The sequence below is a fragment of the Notamacropus eugenii genome, chromosome 6, assembly GCF_028372415.1.
Source record: "Notamacropus eugenii isolate mMacEug1 chromosome 6, mMacEug1.pri_v2, whole genome shotgun sequence".
NCBI lineage: Eukaryota > Metazoa > Chordata > Mammalia > Diprotodontia > Macropodidae > Notamacropus > Notamacropus eugenii.
The window spans coordinates 48,384,768-48,399,491 of record NC_092877.1 but is presented as its reverse complement, the minus strand read 5'-3'; the positions used below and the strand labels follow the sequence as shown (position 1 = coordinate 48,399,491).

The window sequence follows — 14,724 nt, the reverse complement described above, 5'->3', positions numbered from 1 at the left end:
ATTGTATAAATGAAGCAACTGAAGTCTAGATTTGAGAAGTGATTTCCTTGACATCTCTAAGCTAAACTAACTTCAGAATCAGGACTAGATTCTTGTTCATGTAATCAGTTTTCTTTGTTCCATACTTTCCATATCTCTTTTCTTACAAAGAGGAAATTGAGAATTGACCATTTTTAATTGAACATTAATCTCTAAGGTTATTCAGCAATACTTAAAGGCTCTGTGAGGTCATTTCATTTTATTCCATTTACTGAAATAGGTTGCAACTCCTTTGCGGCTTAGTAGGTATTCTTTAATAGTAGCTTCAAGCAGCCTGATGGTAGGTCTCTGACCAAGTTTTGCATAAGGCTTTATGTGTCTTATTTCCTTTGATCCTTACAACTCCCCTGTAAGGTAGGTTTTATTCTGCCCATTTTGCATCCTGAGACTCAGAAGAGGTTAAGTAGCTTATGGTTGCAGAGTACTGTTGAATAATTTGGGATTTGAACTCAGGACTTCCTGGTTTCAAGTCCAGTGTCTTTTCTGCTGCACTGTGCTGTCCATGCTAGCTCCAGCTTCAGTAGATGCTGCTAGCACTTAGATTTTGCTGGTATAGCCTTCAACAACCCAAATTCACTTCTGTGCCAAGGAAAGGAGTCAGAATTAGACCTTGGTAGAAGTGTCCAGTACTCTTTGTTTGGGGGTTTATTTGTTGTTGGTTTTTAGTTTTACTGTTCTCTATTTTAATAGGGAATTGGTAAGTCTAGACAAACTTGCAGAGCTAGCGAACAGCTGAGGAAATGAGAGATTTCTTGGTGTTACAGCACTCTAAACAGCATTGTTATTAACTTAGTTGTGTTACCTTGGGCAAGTTACTTAGCTTGTTTGGTCCTCTGAAAGATGTCTTTCTTCATTGTTTAAATTCCTTCATATGTCACACACAACTTCACTGCCCCACTTTTTTTTTTTTTTTAAAAGACTTGGTCTCCTGTCCTACTCAGGCCCAATCCCTCTAGTGATTGATGCAGGACCTGGGTCAGTTTGCCCCTCCTTAGGCCACCTGACAGCATCCCCCGCTCCCAGAGACTTCATCATATGTATGTGAGACTTACTTTGGATACACAATCAGCTAAGACCACTGCAGCTCCGCACTTGGTTAAGGAGGTGGGGGAAGGAAGGGAATAAGCATGTATATAGCTCCCAGTATGTACGAGGCACTGGACTAGGCACTTTAATACATATTAGCTTTGGTTCTCACAACAACCCTGGGAGAGATATGCTATTTATCCCTATTTTACAGGTGAGGAAATTGAGGAAGACAGGTTAAGTGGCTTGCATGTAGTCACACATAGGTGGTAAGTATCTGAGGCTAGATTTGAGCTTGAGTCTCCTTAACTCAGGACTCTTAATCTTTTATCGCAGAGATTTGCCTAGCTCAGCCTCTTTGGTAGCTGGGATTACTAGTACCCACCACCATCCCTAGCCCCTCCCCCCCCACTTTTCTGAATGAATATGGGGAAATCTCATGCCCTTCAATAGTGAATCATTTCTTACAGTATCTACCTTCTCAAACCTGTTCTTTTCAGATTTTCTCCTCCAAGCCATCTACCCACCACACCTTCTAACCCTGAATCCTGTTATATATTATGTGAGAGAATTCTCTCCTTGCCTTGATCCTGTTTATAACAAATGCTTTCTCTGGGCACAAAAGATTGCTTTCACTTCTACCAAGTTTGCTTTATGACTGATTTTTTTCAGATTCTCAAAACCGTAGGATCACAGAATTGTGTCGTAGCCCCAGAGGTAGATAGAACTGGAATGACTTAAACCTTCAATGATTAGTGTTAATGCTCCCATAAAACCTTGTGGATCATTCTTGATGCAGAACGAAAAGGGTATTCATTATTCTGTAAATTTGCACCAAACCAGCAACTATGTAAAATGATGAAGTTGGTTGAGCAATTTTGAAATCTTTCTAAGCAAACTTTTTTGTTTGTTTGTTATTGGATTTCTTAGAAGAGTTACCTTGTTTACTTGTGGCCTGTCTAAATGTGATTTAAAGGCCTGGGAAGAATCCATAAGCCCTTATTCTAACAAGTTTCTTTAGACCTGAGCTATGGTTAACAATCATTGCTAATGTTTAATAACTCTTGGAACTGTATTTTAGTCTTTTAATCTTGAAGGCTGTAGTTTACCAGATGGAGTAACAACAGACTGTACCAGGTCATTTGGGGTGCTGTTTGGATCAGGGACTGCTTAGCAGCCTGAAGGTGATACATGGGCTCCATGTGAGGCTGTAAGAAGATTAGGCCTTAGGACTGTTACTTTGGCCTGCAAGTAAATGCCATGTTTACTGTGTTAGAGCTGGAGCAGACTGAAAATAAGTTCAGCAATGGATTAGGTATATTCTTGGAAGGCAGTGACAGTACATATGTTAGAGACATCCCTGAACTTGAGAAGTTGGTTTCAACTGTATTTGTCTGTTAACCAAATTTTGGCGCCCCTGTCAGAGATAGTTATCTTAAGCTCCATCGAGCCCCCTTGTGGTAATTGGACTGTCTTACTGTTCAACCAGCAGAATTGATTTTATGGGGAAAGTGCTTTATGTTACATTACTATGTGCAAAAATTCTTCCTCTTTAAATCTCCTAGTCCATCCAGATTTTAAGTAATAGCATTTCAAATGTCTATAGGAGATTAAGCATTTAAGGCTTTTTTGTGTGTGACTAGTTTCAAGGTTTAGAAAAAAGGTAGAAAAATTTTAGAGAAGAATCAGGAAACTTTTTTCCCTTACCACAATAAAGCCTGAGGAGTATTGTTTTTAAGTTCCTAGCTGTTTCTAAAGATAATTTTCCTGGCAAGATGGGGATATAAGAAAACACAAAGAAGGGATTTTTTAAAAAATCTTTTGTTTTTGCATTTCTTAGGTGCTCTTTTAAATTCCAAGCCCTTCTATTCTGGAGCCCTTGAAAAATAGCCACTCATGAATACTGTCAGTCTTCCATGTATAATGACTTGACCTCATTCTACAGTTAAATTCTAGAGAGGATAGTGAAGGGAGAAAGTATCACATTCTTGAGGTTAGCACAGATAAAAAGCACAGTGAGAATATTATAATGAAGAAACATTTTTATTTAAGTACTTTATTAATTAGTTGAAGTCTCAGCAAAGATAGTCCAAGATGTCTATTTCTTTGTGATTGTACATTGAAGTTTTTTGCAGATCTGGGTTAACTGTCTCAGCAGTTTTGTGCCTTCAAAGGTTATAGAACAAAGAGGAAAACCTATCTTTTATTTGATGTAGGACCCTAAGAAAATCTCTAAGGCACCAGCCTACGTTGGAATCGAACTTCTTAAGTGGAACCAGCTCATCTATGAAAACATAGGTCTGGTTGCCACTATAGGATGTACTGAGAACATGGGTTCAAAGGGACAGCTAGCTCTTCTTCATGAATTAAATGAAAGAATTGGTTTCCTTTTTCAAAAAGCAAAAAATCACGGCTGGTTTATTCTTTTTAAGCAGTAAGTAGAAAGGTAGTGGGTCTTAGGCAGCCTGGTTGGAGCCCTGTTCCCAGTGTCTGTGGCTTACACCACCCTACCCTGCAAGATGGGTATGGCAATACTTACACTACCTGGGTGCTGATTGTTGTAGATAACTTCTTCATGAACCATGAAGTGATGTAAAAATGGCGAGTCATCGTTCTTTGTGTGATATTGTGCATGCTTCCATAGGCCGTTCTCCTGGGGGGAACCCAAGGGATGAGCTCTTCTAAGCCCATGATGTTACAGAGCATTAAATTGGGGTCCAGAAGGAAAAGGGAATACAACATGTTCACTGGTAAAAATGAGACCAGATCCCAGGCTCCCTGACTTTTATGTTCGGATACCATGCTGATTGCAGTGTAAGGGACTTTTTTTTTTTAATTGCATGAGTTTAAACTGTCCTCAGTTTTTAGTAGGAACTGTTTATTAGAATTGGGTGACCAAAACATGGAATAATTGTGTTTTCCCTTTCCAGATAGATAACTTGACCTCACTTAAGTAAGCTTTACTTTGATTCCTGGAAATTTTCTAGAATGTGTCATTTAAGGGGACACAGTCAATATTTAGAAAAGAAACTGGGATAAGACAAAACAGCTGTGACTTCATCAAGAACAAATCATGCTAGATGATCCTCATTTTCTTTTTTGGCAGAATTACTTGACAAAAGATCATAGGAGTCCAGTAGAAGTAGCTCACTTAAACCCTATCAAAGTGTTTGACAATCTCTCCTGTGACCAAAATAGGGAAACACAAGTTTAGAAAGGATCAGTGGGGATTCAGAATTGCTTGAAAGACTGGATCCAAAGAGTGATGATATGGAAGCCCAAAAGCTTTATCTTAGGCTTCAGTGAGAAGAAACATAGGTTAAGACTAGGGAGGTAGCAGTCCTAGTTATTCTTCCCTGGTCAAGATCATGTCTGTGATATTGTATTCAATTTCATTTTAGAAAGGGCATTGATAAGCTTTAGTATCTAAGATGTAATGAAATTTGAAGTCATAGCATACCAGGATCAGTTGAAGGAATTGAGAACAGTTAGCTATAAAAGTGAAAACTAAAAGATGTAGCTGGTGATAGCTGCCTGCGAATATTTGAAGAGCTATTGTGAAAAGAATTAGATTTGTCCTTCTTGACCCAGAAGAGAAGGAAGAAGTAGGAACAATCTGTAGAAGTTTCAGAGGTGTGTATAGGCTCAATGAAAGGAAAAGTGGCCTAATTTAGCTGTTCAGAAGTAGAATGGAGAGGCAGTGGATTCTCCCTCACTTGAGGTCTTCAGATAAAGACTGAATGATCATTTGTAAGATCTGTTGTAAAGTGGAGTCTTGTTCCAGCTATTGGTTGGATTAGATGGCCTCTGAAGTTCCTCCCAACTATGAGATTCTCTGATTTTAGGATATTAAGTGCTGCAGTAATTATTGGTTCAGTTTGATACTTGCGATGAATGCCATTGATTATTAGTTTAATATTTAAGAACTGAAAGCCAAAAGGTCCTTTGGTTTAAAAACCAAAAGGTTTTAAATAGGAAATCTCTTTAATACATAGAATTTGCATATATAAATGTCTTGGGACTCATTTGTTAAAGAATAGTCTGACAAACTGGAAAAACTTGAAAAAAAGTCTTGTTTTCTGGGTAGAGGTGGGATATAGTTGGAAATGAAGCTGATGTAAAAAACTTTTTAACTTGAAAAAGAAAGGACCACTGAAATCTAGTTCAAGTTTTTTATCCTTACTATTGAAATTACACACAATTTGGGATCTAAAATTCAGTAGGTATTTATACCATCTCTTGGTTCTCTTTTACCTTGACTAGAACATTCTTTCCAGCACCAGGAATGTCAGGAGGCAGCCCTGGACATGAAGTCAGGAGCCCTAGGCTGCCTTCCAGCTTTCGCTGTGGTTTCTGGAGCAAGTTAATTCATTTCTCTGGGGCTCATTGTCCATATCTGGGAAAGGGAGAGATCCAGCACCTGTCCTGAGGCCTCTGGGCTGGGTCAGTCACAGAGGCTGAGAGCAGGGAAGCAGGCCCTCTCCTGAACTGTGGCATTCAAGTGGTGCTGAGGATAGCCTGGTGCTGACTCTTCTGTACTCTGTGAAACACTGGAGATGAGTGCCCACTAGCCGGGGCCTCCTGGTTGTGCCTGTGTACCCCCTCTCCAGAGCTGCCTGAGAGTCTCTGGGTACTTTTCCTCTGCTGTAATTGCCACTGTGATCATGCTTGTCTCCTGGGAATAATGGGGAAGTTTGGTTCCCATAGCAACACTGTCGCTGCCCAGATTTAAGAACTTCCTGGTTCTCCTTTTCAGGTCCCAGAGGAGGAGCCCAGGTTCAAGCCTTGAAGCTGCCTCTTGCCAAGCTTTTATTTGATGGGCAAGCTCCCTGGCAGCTTCTTCACTGAGTGGGCACCACATTCACAAGGGGGCACTTGCAGTAGTTGATCTGCTTCAGTGGCAAGTTCTTGATTAGATTGCTTCTGAGATTAGTAGATTGCTGTCTTCCATTTTCCCTCTCTTTGTTTGGATTTTAGCCACTAGGAAATTAGGAAGCTATAAACCTCTCAGAACTGCAGCAGAGGAGATGAAATATATCTGGTACATTAATGGAGTGTCTATTTTCTTTTTTTTTCTTTCCAGGTTCCCCTAAATTGCCCATTTTCAGCTCTGATTGACTCCCCAGAATGTAATATGCTGAAGTGAGTGAAATGGGAGACACTGCTGGAGCATGGAGTTGGCCTACCAGGGGTAAGTTAAGTGCCATTTCTCCCTCTCTAGTGTGGTTTTGCAAGATAATAAGTTTATGTAAACAAAACCTCACAACATGGCAAAAAAAAAACCAACAACAAAACTGGCACTTAACATAACCCATGTAGGCTAACTCCCTCAGAGCTCCTTTGATAATATGATTGGTCCTCCAACCTACTGCTTTCTGGGGCTTCAATTAAAGGAGGACCATTGTCCTTAGGGCTTTTTCTTATCTGCTAAATGCACCCCCCAGGAGTCCAACCCTACAGATTGAAGCATTCAGCGTGCTCTGCTAACAGAGTTTGATAATATATTAGCAGGGAATGTTAATCCCTGTCCCAGTGCTCAACCTCCGAACAGTTTTATTTCCAGCAGCTGCTTGGAGCCTGATTGACAATGCCCAGCATAGCTCTAAGGATTCAGCATTATTATGCTATCGAAAACAGCTTAGAACCCACCACTATGGCTTGTTCTGGCAGGCAGTAGAAAGGGAGCTTTTGGTTTCTTAATACCAGAAAATCTGTCATTCCCTCCTATACTGTTACCATCTCTACAATCGACAGTACAGGTGAATGAACTAAGATGATCAGTGCTGTCATGTTAACCAAGGCTGAGGGCACTTGGTGCCATAGGCCCACTGAGGTCAAAGCATAAGCCCCCACCCCAGATCTGTAGGGAGAACCAAGAAAGACCTGCATTGGGCCTGGCTTTCCTGATTCCCCTTTTCTCAAAGGACTTGAGAAATAGAAGGGAGAAAGATTATCCCTGGGCCAGAAAGTAATCATGAGTGCTATTCCTGTTCTGAAAAATACTCCCCTCATGTTTCAGGGCCAAAGTTCTGTAGTTGTTCAAGAAGGAAAAATTTTTAAGTACCTCCTGTTCCAGAATAGAGCAAATACTTGAATGATCATGTTTTGAAAGGACATGAAAATTCAGCCTGTTATTTATATGTTATGTAGGTTGATTCCAATTTATATTTGTGGAATAAAATTACACCTGTCTCTCTTAGGCTCTGGTAAGCTTGTAATTCTTAGTAAGGTGCCTTTTCAGGAACATACCTGTGAACAAGCATGCTAACTTAGGCCAGTGTACTGTGGTTTCAGCATTTGATGCTCATGGGAACATGAAGTGGTAAAATTCACAGAGAACCTAAAAATTTCTTTTTAAATAATATTTTTTGCCTTTGCCTTAAAACAGTGCTGCCTCAAAGAAACAACTTTTATTTAGTAAAAGTTTCCTTTTTCTTCCTTTTCTGGCGTTGTCCTTGCCGGTACAGGATCTAACTTGATATTCTCCATTGCTCAGTCCAGTGCCATATACATTGTAGACATTTAATCCATATGGAATTAAGTTGATGGGAGTACTAAAGAACAGTGACATGACCAAACAATAAGTGGAGGAAAAAGAATGAGAGAGGATGGAGCACTCGACATTATCAACAGGATAAGTAGTTCAATGGTAGCCTGTATTAACTACTCATTTCATTCAGTGTTACCGAGTTCTGACTGTTGATATTTAGTTTGGGTGGCAATTGTAGTGTTTATTACCTACTTAAAAATACAAAAAAGAATGATCTCTCTTCCTTTATACAGTACACTGTTAGTTGGATTTCGTTAACCAAGTACAGGCAAAGATAATGAATATTCAGAGTGGAAGAGTCCCATAATATTTCTGTGAGTCATATTAAAGAAAGAATGAATTATGTTCAGGATAGTTTAAGTATTAAGGGTATTTTATTCTAATTCTTTGAAAATTAATAGAACATAGATGGCAGGCTTTATCAAGCAAGTATTTAATTAGCACTCTCCATACTGAATAACAAAGTCTAAGGTGTTTGCTCAGTTTCAGTAAGTTAAATCTCTGCTTTGTTTGAACATTTGATAGTTAATACAGTAGACACTTCCATTCATTAATGGGATCTAGGAATTACGGTTGTAGCACTGTACCCCATTGGTCAAAAAATTCTTCCCTCTATATAAAAATTCATCTTCTGTACTTATTAAGAAAATAATCTCCATTGCCTTGATATCTTCCAAAGAGCACAACATGATAAATCTTAAAGCACAAATTACTTCCTTGGGAAAAAAGATCTTGCCAGAATGTCAGGTCTCCAGAGATCATGGCTTGATGTAGTTTTTCTGAAAATTTGGGAGCACTTTAGAAAAAAATGTTTACCTAACAAACAAAATTGAAACCTTGTGGAGGCAGAGTAAGTTCTGTTCTTAGGTAGGACAGTGCCTCAGATACAAACCTGACCTGCTGCTTCATTATTGCTTTTATCCAATTGAAATACAACCTAGTGTCATCTCATGGGCAGTTTTCAAAATTGCATCAGATTGGGGAGAGGAGTCTCACTATTTGTAAACAGTAAAACTTTCATCTGACCCAGATCACTAATATTTTCCCAATACTGAATATATGCCTATGTAATTGATATAAAGGGATAGCTAGATGGCAGCGAGGGAGGGGGGAGGGGTGAAGGTGCGCTAGGTGGATAGAGTGCTGGGCCTGGAGGTAGGAAGACCTGAATTCAAATGCAGCCTCAGATACTTGCTAGCTGTGTGACCCTAGGCAAGTCACTTAACCCTGTTTGCCTCAATTTCCTCATCTGTAAAATGAACTGGAGAAGGAAATGGCAAACCTCTCCAATATCTTTGCCAAGAAAACCCCAAATAATGTCATAAGTTGGACATGACTGAAACAACTGAACAACAACAATTGATACAAGAAAGAATCTCCAACCTGGCTTCGTAGTTGGTTTTTTTTTCTGTACGGCCAGTCTTGGCTTTTTATAAAAGTAATAACATCCTATCGTAGTTGTTCTGTCTGAAACATCACTCTCTCATCTTTAGCCTGGCTTTATTTCTCTGCCAAATTAAGTTTAAAATGAAGGGAGATACTCAGTGGAAGAGAAAGTCCTGGATTTGGAGTCAGAATGCTAGATCCCAAGTCTATCACTGCGTTACTGCCTTTGTTATCTTGGGTAGCTTATTTTTCTGCTGGGCCTTAGTTTCCTTATTTGTAAAATGAAAGGGTTAGACTAGATTAGGAGTTCTTCACCTATGGTTTGTGAACTTTAAAAAAAATTTCCAATAACTATTTCAATTGAATTAGTTTCATTTTTAGCATTGAACAACATTATTCAGAGCCTTCCAGAGGAGTCCATGACACAAAGCTGAAGAACTTGTGCATTTTACGGTCTGACTGAAACCTTGTTCTTCCATGTTCAGCTGTGCTTCCATCTTCTAACTTATCTTTTTCCCCTACATATTTATTTCTTGTTTCTTTTCTCTTCCATTTGTGCTTATTTTCCCCTTCTATTTGTCCTTCCTTTCTCCTTTCCACTTAGTACCTGCCTTCATCCCTCCTAATTCTTGGCTGGGTACTCTGATGTTAAAATATTTTAATAGCTGTCCAGCAAACATTTATTAGACCGTACATTCAGTCACCTTGGCTCACAGCCTTAGAATCTTCCTCAGATCTTCACATTTCTTCATCCCCATGTCTAGTTAGTTGACCAGTCTTGTTGATTATACTTCCCCATCATCTCGTACATCCATCTTCCTCTTTCTTCTGACATAGATACCACCCTGGTTTAGACTTTCATCATCCCTGCCTGGATTATTTCAATAACCTCCTCATTGATCTCCCTGCCTCAAGTGTCCCCTCTCTAGTGCACAGTGTTATTTCTAAAACACATCTCTGACAGCCTCACTCCCTACTAAAACTCCAGAGGTTCTCTATTACCTCTAAAGATTAAATACAAATTCTCCTGTTTACCATTTATGTACTGTCCTCCATAATCTAGTGCCAACTTACCTTTCCATTGTTGGTCTGTATTACTCCCCTTCATATGCTTCATATGCCCAACCAAACTGGCTTTACCTCACACATGATATTCCATTTCCTCGATCTGTGCCTTTGCATAGACTGTGGCCCATGCCCAACATGCATTCCCTTTTCTCATCTGCTTCTTGGCATCCTTAGTGTCCTTCAAAGCTTTGCTCAAGTAGCATGTTTTGTACATATTTATATGTATTCAAGAATGAATCAAATTTTAACTGAGGTTGTTGTGGATGGGTGAGAAAAATATTTAGTGAATAATTAGTAACTAGGCTCTGGAGGAGAAAGTGAGGCTGGTGACTTTGCACAGCCCTGCCTCACTTAAATCCACTTTGCTTGCAAGTCATGGCATCACCTCCCTGATGTCAAGGTCCTTTTCAAGAACAAAGGACAAACAACAAACAGCATGGATTGGCTAAAATTAGATTATATGAATTAATGAATGAATGAACAAATGAAATAAAAAGTATCTATTTGTGCTTACTATGTGCTGAACACCCAAGATACAATATAATAATGAGATTGCCCCTGCCCTCAAAGAGCTTACTTTCTAACATACCTAATTCTAACACACCTTATATGAGCAGCGGGATGGTCAGTTATTCTGTTGGTCCTCAATATGGGTGACATATTCTTTCCAGTAACAATGGTAATATATTAGTTATTGAGGAGAGGGCAGTGGATTGAAGAGGAATAATAGGAGGTCAGGATGGAAAGTTAGGGTGGAACCAGCTTTGAACGTCAAACTAAAGAGTTCAAAGCAACCACTGTAGGGTTTTTGGGTTGTTTTTAAAGCAGGAGAATGATGTGATCACGGTTGCACGTTAGGAAGATTAATCTGACAGCACTGCGTAAGATAAGTGGACCATTTTGTCTTTCTTGAAGCTTTCCTATACTTTTAAAGACTTTGGTACATTGGAAAGCTCTTCAGCACTCTGACTTTGGAGCCAGAATGCTTTAGTAATCTTGTGATTGATATAAGCAGGTCAGTCAGAGGTGGTTTACTGCCCTCATCTATTAGCTATGAAGTTTTAAATATCTCCCAGGAATTATAATCATTTTTCTTGAATGGTTAGGGCTAGCCAGAGCTCCTAGTGCCTCTTGGGAATTTATTTTCAAATGGTCCTACTTCGGAGAGAGAGAGAGAGAGAGAGAGTGTGTGTGTGTGTGTGTGTGTCTGTGTCTGTGTGCGTTTAATAGAAAATGTGAGGTTTTTTCCAAGCACTAAAAACTCAGTTGCATTTTATGTTCTTTTTGTAAAATCTTTACTGGGGACAGGGATAAATATGTTAATTGATTTCAGAACAAAAAATGAAATAGTACCTTCAAGCAAGAAACTCTTGAGGAAGCAAAAAAATCAACCAATCTCGTACCATTATTATCTGATAAGATAATATTGTTAGATTTTGGCACAGTTGTCAGGGGCATAGGAACTCTGCAGCAATGTTTTCCCATAGTATGACTGACAGGACATGCTAACCAATGATTGTCTCAACCTGGGAACTGAGAGCATTCCACAGAACAAACTGAATTATAAGTTTAGGTAAAGAATAAGCAGGAGCTCCTTAGAAAATAAGATGTTTTCCCTAGAGAATTGTCTACCAGTGGCTTCCCTGAAAAAACCTACCCTTTAGCCTTCAGAGACTCATTCAACTGTATTTTGATCTTGTTCGAGTAGTGTAAGTTAAGTACTCTCATTCCTAAAATTCCCAGTTGAGCAGGACTTTTCTAGTCCACTCTAAGCTGGGGAAAGTGGAGCTCTTTGACATTAATATTATAGCACTAGCAATTCTTGATGACCCTGCCACGTGCCCCCCTGGTGATTCTCTCCTCCCTTCTGGTAAATCCCTCTCTAAACTTGACTTCTCTGCCCTCAAGGTCATCATCTCTTTCATTGGTTAGTAATTTTTGACGTCCTCTCCCAGAGCTTCTTTGGAGGACTTTGCATTTTCCTATTCTAGGTCAGATCCTAGGCATTCTTCCTTCCTTCTCTTTGCTCCAGTATGTGTCAGTTGGTCTTAGATTTGCCTCCTTTTAAAAGTGGATCATCCGTCATCTTTGTCTTCTTGCTGCTTGAAGTTGAAAAATTCCGCAGCGATTCTGTGACTCATCGATTTTCCCCAAGAATGCATTTTTAGTCCAGGTCCTCTCATTTTCCAACTTGGTTCATTTGTTTTCTAAACCCAACATTTGGAAATTCACCACACTGGCCAAGTATAATGCTTCCCCTTCTTCTTTCTCTTAGGATCTGTCTCTCTCTTTTTTCCTTTGCATCAGTGATGGCAAACTCAAACAGATCCAGGGCACCTCACCCACACAGAACTGCAGGGCACGTACTGACTTAGCTTGAAGGTCTAATGTCTGTTTTGTTTATGTTTCTTTTGTTAGCTATCTCTCAGTTACATTTTAATCAGGTTCAAACTAAACTCAGGAATGTGTCATGTCAGGGACTGTACATCTGACAGCTCCACTTTGCTTCTTTTCCTTCCCTGAAAGATTCTCCCAGATCCAGAGAGGAATAGGCCTGACCCAGCCCATGCAGTAAGCATCACACAGCAAATGAACAAACCCAGAAATATAAAATGAGCATGCTGCTTTCATCGTGCCTAGCTTATGTAACAAGCGTTGGTGAAGCGTTTCGTATTTACCAGGCTGCGGCTAAGTCCTGGCTGCCGTTATCTTAGCTGGCATTTATTTGGATTGTTACTCAGTTATTTTTTCAGTTGGGGCTTTCTTGGCAAAGATACTGGAGTGGTTTGCTGTTTCCTTCTCCAGCTCATTTTACAGATGAGGAAACTGAGGCAGACAGGACTAAGGGCTTGCCCAGGATCACACATCCAGTATCTGAGGTAGGATTTGAACTCAGGATAATGAGTCTTCCTCACTCCAGGCAGGATACTCTATTCACTCCATCCACTGCAGCCCACAACATTTATATAGTGCTGTAGAGTTTGCAAAGGGCTTTACGTATTTTAATTTATTTGATCCTTACAACCGCATTGTGAGATAGGTACTATTATTATTCTCATTTTATAAATGAGGAAATTCGGACACTTCAGAGGTTAAGGGATTTTCCCTGGGTGGGTCACATAACTGACTAGTACTTTGTCTGAGGCAGGCTTCAAATTTAAATCTTCCTGACTTCAAATCCTTCACCTCCTAACTGCCTTAAATACAAAACAAATATAATCAAAAAGAGCAATGGTCCTTGCCCTCTAGGAGTTCACTTTCTCATACCTGGCAGTGTATGTTTACCAGATGCATTTGACATTGGGGGGAGACTACACAGAAAAGGATCTGAAAGGGGGGGCAGGTCAGGGAGGACAGAACACTTGTGCAGGGGAATGATAGAGTTGTTAAGAGTCTAAGAGGAGTGAAGGTGCTTCCTCAAAGCATGGGAAGCGTGGGTCATGAGAGCCAAACCAACGTGAACACGCAGCTATGCTAGACACCTTGGGGCCACAAAGGCTGCTTAATTCTTAGTCCAAAGGACCGTATCTAGAAGTCCTATCCTTGACTGAGCCATTCTGCAGATTGCCCCGAGTTCAGCAAATGGGAGTTGTGTGAAACTGTGTATGAATCACTTTGTGCTATTTCTACTGTTTGAGACATGGCTCAAAGCCAGGCCAGTAGCACCACTTGTCTTTTTAAAAAAACAAATTCAGAATATTTTATCAAGAAGATGTGGTCTTGCTTTCAGGAATTTTCCATCCCACCTAAAGAGCTGCCCTTACAATCATCAGAAATATTATTGGTCTGTTTGGCTTATGTTTACTCTAACTAAACCTAGCTTGGCTTCTGTGGCCCAAGGAAGAAAAACTAGTTTTGGCTGCCAGGAGACCTCCCTGCCACAAACCAGGCCCTCCCTACAAATCCTCAGGATTGATTCAGATGAACCTAGAAGGGTCTTGGCCTCTGCTGCTTCAGTGGGGAAGAAGTACATGAAGTTCCTTGTCAGAGCTAGCACCCTGAACCTAGAGCACATGAACCCAGCATCTCTCTGTCTTTCTGTGATCCTGCCATATGTCCTAGACTTGAAGAGTTTGAAAGCCAGTGAACTGGGCATAGCTGATAGAAGAAACGAACAAGGAATTAGGGACTTAAGCAGTTTCTAGGCCTTCCTTCATCTTTAAGAAACCACCTCCTAGGGGCAGGCTCTTGGAACCCCTAGACCCACATCCTGGCTTTGTCCTAGAGGAACAGAAAATCAGCTAGAGGTTCTTTGTAAGTTCTATAGTGTGGAAAGATTCTCACAAATGGGAAATGGTTTTATTGCTGGAGGCACTGGGATTTAATTTGAAAATGTTTTCTGGATTGTCCAAAAGTTCTTCATTGCCTGTGGTAGACAATGAGCAACATTTACCCAGTGCACGTTGAACTAGGACACATTCAGAGGGTATAGATGTGATAATTGACCAATTTGAGAAGATGCTCATAGTCTTGATAAGGATCCTGTGGAAATAGGGCAAAAAAGGTAGTAAATGAAAGTTTGCTGTCCTTTGTTTTCCTGCCTCCAACCTTTTTTCTGAGTTACTGAGCTAAACATATTACAACTTCTGATATAATAGGACTTGGAATTAGAGATATACATTCCAATCCCAGCCTCGTTATTTCATGCCTATGTG

At 40.0% G+C, this 14,724-nt stretch overlaps 1 protein-coding gene across 23 annotated transcripts in view; it reads left to right on the top strand.

Annotated features, from left to right (window-relative positions):
• CTBP1 (C-terminal binding protein 1) overlaps positions 1 to 14,724 on the top strand; it is a 456,292-nt gene that overhangs the window by 412,104 nt on the left and 29,464 nt on the right. For 3 of the 23 annotated variants that reach the window (XM_072619952.1, XM_072619951.1, XM_072619953.1), the window contains one exon: positions 6,149 to 6,256. The exons of the other annotated variants lie outside the window; for them this stretch is intronic. The gene's annotated coding sequence lies outside the window, so the exon portion shown is untranslated. The remainder of the gene's footprint in view (positions 1 to 6,148; positions 6,257 to 14,724) is intronic. 23 annotated transcript variants of the gene reach the window in all.